This window comes from Schistocerca piceifrons, chromosome X, assembly GCF_021461385.2.
Source record: "Schistocerca piceifrons isolate TAMUIC-IGC-003096 chromosome X, iqSchPice1.1, whole genome shotgun sequence".
Lineage (NCBI taxonomy): Eukaryota > Metazoa > Arthropoda > Insecta > Orthoptera > Acrididae > Schistocerca > Schistocerca piceifrons.
The window spans coordinates 908,620,435-908,627,018 of record NC_060149.1 but is presented as its reverse complement, the minus strand read 5'-3'; positions in this window follow the sequence as shown (position 1 = coordinate 908,627,018).

The window sequence follows — 6,584 nt, the reverse complement described above, 5'->3', positions numbered from 1 at the left end:
AGGCGCTCCAGTCCGGAGCGCGATGCTGCTACGGTCGCAGGTTCGAATCCTGCCTCGGGCATGGGTGTGTGTGATGTCCTTAGGTTAGTTAGGTTTAAGTAGTTCTAAGTTCTAGGGGACTGATGACCACAGCAGTTGAGTCCCATAGTGCTCAGAACCATTTGAACCATTTGAGAACTTAGAATTTGTCTTTTTAACACGAAAGTTAGTGCTGTCTGATGCAGGGTTGGCAGCGTCAGGCTGATGTGGCGCTCCAGCCAGAAGCAGCTAAGAGAGTCTGCTTACAAAAGTGAGACGTTGGAGTAAAGTTTAATTTAAAACTGATAAGATTCACGCTTGGCTACATGTAGTTGGATCTACACATCAAGTGGAAGGCAAAAGCCGGGCATCTAAGAACGATCCACCAGTTAACTACTGTAATATTTCTGCTCTCGTTTCTTTCAGAGCCTAAGGCCGACCAGGGTGGCCGAGCGGTTCTAGGCGCTACAGTCTGGAACTGCGCGACCGCTACGGTCGCACGTTCGAATCCTGCCTCGGGTATGGTTGTGTATGATGTCCTTAGGTTAGTTAGGTTTAAGTAGTTCTAAGTTCTAGGGGACTGGTGACCTCAGCAGTTAAGTCCCATAGTGCTCAGAGCCATTTTTTCGCAGCCTAAAACAGAAAGGTGCACTCCAAAAATGGAATGGATTACTGAAACAGGGAACTGAGGTATGAGGATTGGTAAGGTATAACTTGGCATTATGAGTTTAATGTATGATCTTACATGGCAAAATTATGTCGGCACCGGGAATAAAAAATAAATCACTAAAGAATGACGTCATAAACACCTTTTTGAAATTTCAGTTCGGTCATCGAGTGATCGAAATGCGCATCGTCAACTGGAACACACATTTGCAGTCGCTGGTGCAAGGACAGTTTACTTCCCTAACATTGCACGTGCTACAACAACGCGATGTTTTAAATCCTCTTGGGTTGTCGGAACGTGTGTACAGGCCTCGTCTCTGAGAAAGAAAGTGCTGCCGTAAAATCTGAGAAACGTGAAGGTCAACTCTTATAGTTTTCCATGATTTGTAAAGTTAGCTTCATAGTTAAAGAGTATTCTTTGAAGAAAGAACCTACGGCCCAGATGTGATATCACAACCGGCAGACAGAAGTCCATTAGTCTTCTGAGGTATTGATGGTTAACCTGAAGGTAAAGCTGCACATGAGACGGGTGGAAGCTGTTGAAGCGCGAAATGCGGATAACGCTGGCCGATGTATTCCTACAGGCGCTGGCAATTTCTAAAAATTGTATTATCAGTAACAGTTGCCAAAACGTCTATTTCGTTAACTCCGTTCGTTGCAGTCTTGATCCATACTCTGTGCGTAGTACTGCAGAGACCTATCAAGAACAATTATTTGCATATTCGCCAATTGTTATTCTTGTTGGACTCAGTCTGACGGAATACCTTTATGCGTACAGCGCAACTGTTCCCTTTGGGTTCCTTCTGTATTCTCCCTAAAGTAGGAGAAGTTTAGCTTCTCTTGGGTTCTGAAAGATTTTGTATTTTTTCAAACTAACCGGCACTCGACACAGGTCAACGACACAGACAGACTGAAAACTACATTTCCTCTGTGACCGTTTTAAACCGGAATCGCGGTTGCGCTATATTGTATTTTCTCGTTATCCGACGTGACTCATTCCCTTATTTGGGCAGTAAACACGAACTTTCGCATAAGATTGCAGTCGGTTTCATGTCGTAACAGATGAACGCTGATTCCTGAACATAATATTTACAGTAATCGGACTTTGAAAGGTGACACGCAGTTCAGTTCATCTCTTTCAGTCTACTATAGCAAGAGCATAAATTACTACAGTTCTAGTTGAAAAACCGAAGTTTGTACCGATGTCTCTGTAATTAATATAACTATGAAAAGCGTCTATTCGTCATTTAGTGACAACTTTTTCACAATTAACCTTGGTAAATATTTGCACAGTACTACTGCAAAAAAATAAAAAATAAAAAAAATAAATGGTTCAAATGGCTCTGAGCACTATTGGACTTAACATCTGAGGTCATCAGTCCCCTAGAACTTAGAACTACTTAAATCTAAGGACATCACACACATCCACGCCAGAGGCATGATTCGAACCTGCGACTGTAGCGGTCGCGCGGTTCCAGACTGAAGCGCCTAGAGCCGTTCGGCCACAGCGGCCGGCTTCAGGAAGTTAAAATTTAGTATTGCTCCCAACGGTAGATTCAGGCCAGGGAACTGCTAGTGCACACTTTGGGGCAGTAACATCAGCTCCTGAGTACAATTCAATACCAGATTTTCGAATCTCTGTCTGACCACGATGTAATGTACACTGCTGGCCACCGTAAATGCAACACCAAGAAAGATGAGAGGTAGCACAACAAAATTTATTTTGTAGATAACATGTTGACCAAGTATCAAATGATTACGTTTACAGACGTCTGTGACATGTGGTTCCTGCCACAATCAGTAACCAGAGTAGCCGCAATTGTTGGAGATCACCGCTGCCACACGTCTCGGCATTGAGTCAAAGAGACGTTGGATGTGTTCCTGGGGTACAGCAGCCCAAGCAGCTTCCACACGTTGCCAAAGATCATCTGGTGTGGCAGCTGGGGATATAATCTGGGTCACTCGTTGAGCAACCATGGACCACATGTTTTCTATCGGCGAAAGATCCGGAGAGCGAGCCGGCCAGGGAAGCACTTCAATCTGGTTATTGACGAAGAACCTTTGGACAATGCGTGCCACGTGTGGTCGCGCATTATCCTGTTGAAATATGGCTGTGGCCGAGCCCTGAAGGTAAGGAAGGACAACTGGCTCCAGCACCTCGGATATGTAGCGCCGGCTATTTAAAGTACCGGCAATGCGTACTAGAGGCGTGCGAGAGTAATATCCAATACCGCCCCATACCATAATACCCGGTGCAAGACCAGTGTGGCGGTGCATAATGCAGCTGTCCAGCATCCTCTATCCACGGTGTCTCCACACTCGAATCCGACCATCGTGGTGCTGCAGACAGAAGCGTGCCTCGTCAGTAAAGACAACGTCATTCCATTCTGCCGTCCACATCCGTCTGTCATCACACCATTGGCGACGGAGACGTCTGTGGTTCTGCGTCAATGGTAGACGAAGCAATGGACGTCTTGCGGACAGATCACTATGCTGTAAACGGCGTCGAATGGTACGCGCAGACACTGGATGATGCGTTACAGACGCAATGTGCTGTGCTATGGTTCGGGATGTCACTGAGCGATCCGTCACTGCCATGCGCACAATTTGCCTGTCAGCACGTGCAGTGGTGCACCGAGGTGAATGCGATCGACCACGTCGGTCCGTCGTACCCTCCTGCATCCAACGGTCACATATCCGCATTACAGTTGTTTGGTTTCGTCCAACACGACTAGCGATTTCTCTGTATGATAATCCACAGTGTCGGTAAGCCACTATCCTTCCTCTGTCGAACTCGGATACTTGATCAAACGATGTTCGCTGTTGTCTACGAGGCATAACTGATCGTCTTGTGAAACAACCACAAGGTAAACACACGTGCCGAACGTACACTCGTCGAAATCGCCAAGCCTTAAATGGCGCTATGAGGTGGCGCCACAGGCGTGCGTGATGTGCGTCTGCGCTGAAATTCTAATCAGTTGCATATCTCATCGCTGCAAACCCATGGTGTAAATTTCACTTGATTCGGATGCTTCCTTCAGGGTGTTGCATTTACGGTGGCCAGCAGTGTAGTTGGAATATTCGACTGTCTTCAAGCCTTTCCTTGTTATCTCTGCTCCTCTTGTGATTTCTGGACCGTGTATTCAATATTACTAGGTGAAATTTACTGCAGAACTCTATTAGTCTCTCACATCTCTTTCCTACTACCGAGCCCATATTCTCCTGTAACTGTTCCTTCTATTCCTTCCACAACGCCAGCGTTACAAGCTCATGCTTATTAGTCTCTTATTTCTCTGTCCTCACTGTATTACACGTTCATTAAGTTCTGGTCTTACATTAAATCAGTAAGTGGATCGAAACAACATATCCAGACACTCTGGGATGATGATGGCATTGAAACAGAGGATGACACGCGAAAATCTGAAATACTAAACACCTTTTTCCAAAGCTGTTTCACAGAGGAAGACCGCACTGCAGTTCCTTCTCTAAATCCTCGCACGAACGAAAAAATGGCTGTCATCGAAAGAAGTGTCCAAGGAATAAAAAAGCAACTGAAAACACTCAACAGAGGAAAGTCCACTGAACCTGAAGGGATACCAGTTCGATTCTACACAGAGTACGCGAAAGAACTTGCCCCCCCTTCTAACAGTCATGTACCGCAAGTCTCTAGACGAACGGAAGGTTCCAAATGATTGGAAAAGAGCACAGGTAGTTCCAGTTTTCAAGAAGGGTCGTCGAGCAGATGCGCAAAACTATAGGCCTATATCTCTGACATCGATCTGTTGTAGAATTTTAGAACATGATTTTTGCTCGCGTATCATGTCATTTCTGGAAACCCAGAATCTACTCTGTAGGAATCAACATGGATTCCGGAAACAGCGATCGTGTGAGACCCAACTCGCTTTATTTGTTCATGAGACCCAGAAAATATTAGATACAGGCTCCCAGGTAGATGCTATTTTCCTTGACTTCCGGAAGGCGTTCGATACAGTTCCGCACTGTCGCCTGATAACCAAAGTAAGAGCCTACGGAATATCAGACCAGCTGTGTGGCTGGATTGAAGAGTTTTTAGCAAGCAGAACATAGCATGTTGTTATCAATGGAAAGATGTCTACAGACGTTAAAGTAACCACTGGCGTGCCACAGGGGAGTGTTATGGGATCATTGCTTTTCACGTCCGCCCCGGTAGCTGAGTGGTCAGCGTGACAGACTGACAATCCTAAGGGCCCGGGTTCGATTCCCGGCTGGGTCGGAAATTTTCTCCGCTCAGGGACTGGGTGTTGTGTTGTTCTAATCATCATCATTTCATCCCCATCGACGCGCAGGTCGCCGAAGTGGCGTCAAATCGAAAGACCTGCACCAGGCGAACGGTCTACCCGACGGGAGGCCCTAGCCACACGACATTTCATTTCATTTCATTGCTTTTCACAATATATATAAATGACCTAGTAGATAATGTCAGAAGTTCCATGCTACTTTTGGAGGATGATGCTGTAGTATACAGAGAAGTTGCAGCATTAGAAAATTGCAGCGAAATGCAGGAAGATCTGCAGCGGATAGGCACTTGGTGCAGGGAGTGGCAACTGACCCTTAACATAGACAAATGTAATGTATTGCGAATACATAGAAAGAAGGAGCCTTTATTGTATGATTATATGATAGCGAAACAAACACTGGTAGCAGTTACTTCTGTAAAATATCTGGGAGTATGCGTACGGAACGATTTGAATTGTAATGATCATATAAAATTAATTCTTGGTAAGGCGGGTGCCAGGTTGAGATTCATTGGAAGAGTCCTTAGAAAATGTAATCCATCAACAAAGGAGGTGGCTTACAAAACACTCGTTGGACTTATACTTGAATATTGCTCATCAGTGTGGGATCCGTACCAGGTCGAGTTGACGTAGGAGGTAGAGAAGATCCAAAGAAGAGCGGCGCGTTTCGTCACAGCGTTATCTGGTAACCGTGATAGCGTTACGGAGATGTTTAGCAAACTCTAGTGGCAGACTGCAAGAGAGGCGCTCTGCATCGCGGTGTAGCTTGCTGTCCAGGTTTCGAGAGGGTGCTTCCCCTTACTTATACGTCCCGAGGAGATCACGAATGTAAAATTAGAGAGATTCGAGCACGCACGGAGACTTTCCGGCAGTCGTTCTTCCCGCGAACCATACGCGCCTGGAACAGGTAAGGGAGGTAATGACAGTGGCACGTAAAGTGCCCTCCGCCACACAAAGTGGGGTGGCTTGCGGAGTATAAATGTAGATGTAGATTAGAATACTTCTGTCAGTGAACTGTTCACAATAAATCGCTCTCTCCCACACGTTGCTATTCGTGACGGATACTACTCCAATGACATCGTTTTCTGCTGCTATTGATATTCTTCCTTCCATTTCACTTCACTGATCCTCACTACATCTGCCGTGAGCATTTACATTCAAAATTTCTAACTTCCCTGCAATCTTCAGGCTTCTGAGATTCCACGCTCAAACTACTAGAATGTTACCCTTTTGTTGTTATTTCAATCTGTTTCTCAAGATGACCACCTCATTGGTAGTACCCTCCCGGGGATTCAAATGAGAGACTAATCCGGAATATTCTGTCAATTGAGAGACCATTGATGACAAATTTTCAGTTACAGGTCACTGTCCTGTGGAGACATATTAAATGTCGTTCGCGCAGTGGTTTCAATCGCTTTCCGATTCTTCATGTCGTTGCTCATTGCTAATTCTTCTGCCTTGTAGGGTAGTTTCCCAATCCCACCTCTGTGCGCTTCTCCGTCTTCTATGACAAGGCCGGTGAGAGAACGAGGGTACTCCTCATGCTGGATATCTTCAGCCACCAGTGATCATTATTGTTTTTATTCACAATTTAAGCAGTGACTGGGATCGAAACTGGGGCCGAGG